The following is a 2,500-nucleotide window of genomic DNA, read 5'->3' as shown; positions in this document are numbered from 1 at the left end:
TTTTTTTTCTTTTTTTTTTCTGCTTATTGAATCGCAAATTAAAAAACAGGAAAAAAATCTATAAACAAAAGACAAAAATATTAAAATTTTCCCCGCCTTATTTTCATTGTTTTTTTTTTTGTGTGTTTTTTTGTGTGTTTTTTAATATCACTACAGCTTGGATAATTGTGGTTTTCAGAATTACCAGTATTTTGTTCGTTCTGACATAAAGTGCGAAAAATGAACGATTTACAGTCAATGCTTCTTCAAAACGATGCAAAATATCACCAAACTGACAACTGTTGTTTTAACTGAAATTCTCATTTTCTCTCTCGCCTTGCCTCTGTCGTTCTTTTTCTTCTTTCTCTCTCTCTCTCTCTCTCTCTCTCTCTCTCTCTCTCTCTCTCTCTCTCTCTCTTGTTTCCTCCTTTCTCTCTTTTTTTATTCATCTCTCTCTGTCTCTCTCTGTCTGCCTATCTCGCTCTCTCTCTCTCTCTCTCTCTCTCTCTCTCTCTCTCTCTCTCTCTCTCTCTCTCTCTCTCTCTCTCTCTCTCTCTCTCTCTCTCTCTCTCTCTTTTATTCTGTCATGAATCCTCTTTCCTCTCTCTTTTTATTCCTCTCTCTCTCTCTCTCTCTCTCTCTCTCTCTCTCTCTCTCTCTCTCTCTCTTCTCTCTCTCTCTCTCTCTCTCTTTTATTCTGTCATGAATCCTCTTTCCTCTCTCTTTTTATTCCTCTCTCTCTCTCTCTCTCTCTCTCTCTCTCTCTCTCTCTCTCTCTCTCTCTCTCTCTCTCTCTCTCTCTCTCTCTCGCTCTCTCGCTATCTCTCTCTCTCTCTCTCTCTCTCTCTCTCTCTCTCTCTCTCTCTCTCATGCTCTCTCTCTCTCTCTCTCTCTCTCTCTCTCTCTCTCTCTCTCTCTCTCTCCTCTCTCTCTCTCTCTCCTCTATCTCTCCCTCTCTCTCTCTATCTCTCTCTATCTATCTCTCTCTCTCTCTCTTTCTCTCTCTCTCTCTCTCTCTCTCACTCTCCTCTCTCCTTCTCTTTCTCTCTCCCTCACGCCAAACCCTGTCATCTCTCTAAATATCTATTTCTTTGCATCATCCATTTCTCTCCCATCCTCTCCTTTCTTCCTTCTTTCTCTCTCTCTCTTCTTTTCCTTCCAGGATTACCAAAACAGTCCCTCCGATCCCTTTCGTAATTTTTAAATGCATTTATACTCGCGATGGTTTATTGAACCTGAGCCCGACACCGCTTCGTGGGATTGCACGTTTCGAGTCTTGGCTTCGAATGTCATTTAGGAGAGTAAGAGTGGCCTAGCAGGAGCTGATTGTGTGGGATTAGTTTCTGAAAGGATTTGCGTGTTGTTTGGTCTGTGTGTCTCGCTTTTTTTTTTTTTTTTTTTTTTTTTTATTGTCCTTCCTCTTGTTGTGGGGTATTTCTATTTCTCGTTCTTTTCTATTCCTATTTGTTTTTTTCCTTTCTTTCTAATTTTCTCTTTTATGTTCTTTTCTCTTCTCTTCTCTTCTCTCTCTCTCTCTCTCTCTCTCTCTCTCTCTCTCTCTCTCTCTCTCTCTCTCTCTCTCTCTCTCTCTCGCTCTCTCTTCTTCTCTCTCTCTCTCTTTCCCCCCCTCTCTCTCTCTCTCTCTCTCTCTCTCTCTCTCTCTCTCTCTATCTATCTATCTATCTATCTCTCTCTCTCTCGACATTCTAAGCTCAGTTTTCTTTCCTTCTCTGTCTTTATTTCTTACTTTCCTCGTCTTCCTCCCTTATTGCTCTAATAACTTTCATAATCGTTATCAAATTGTTCATAAGGTCATATAAAACTCTTTAAATATGAAATGCAAATACCAGTAACAACTTACACTATATTTATTTTCTATATATCATCTCACCACAGACTAATAACAAACATTACTTTTATGATGCGGCTTCTCGGTTGTATATACACTACAATAGTAACGCATTAGATTTATCAGTGGGAAATGCTATATATAGTATAACAATAAAACAATATATCGTCAGAACTACATTCTTAGATCTAGCAACATCACCTACCCACATATCACAGTAACAAATCACAAATGATCTTGAAAATACACAACCCTTGAATTATATCATCAGCCTTACTCTCTAATACCATTCTCTTCTCTGCCTCTCAAAACCTGAAAGTTAGATCTATGGCAATAAATTTCTTTTTTTGTATGTAACGTTAAATTTTTCTCCTTTTTATATACATAGGAGAGTTCCTCGACACATACACATACATAGGAGAGTTCCTCGACACACACCATAGCTTTATAAACTGCTGTCTCCTCTTAAATAAACTTCCCCTTGTATATAGCTATTATTTTCTTCATATCAGTATCGCATTTGCCATTCACCATACATTCATTTTACATGATCCAGGAACGTCCACTGTGACCTCTCTTTGCCCTTTAGAACGAAATGTGAACAATATGATCATTCCTTAATTTCACAAACGCGTACATCAGCTGTTGACATTTCCTTTCTGTTGCAAAGCG

Source organism: Penaeus chinensis, chromosome 36 (genome assembly GCF_019202785.1).
Source record: "Penaeus chinensis breed Huanghai No. 1 chromosome 36, ASM1920278v2, whole genome shotgun sequence".
Classification (NCBI taxonomy): domain Eukaryota; kingdom Metazoa; phylum Arthropoda; class Malacostraca; order Decapoda; family Penaeidae; genus Penaeus; species Penaeus chinensis.
The sequence above is the reverse complement of the archived record's forward strand: the minus strand, read 5'-3'. Positions refer to the sequence as shown.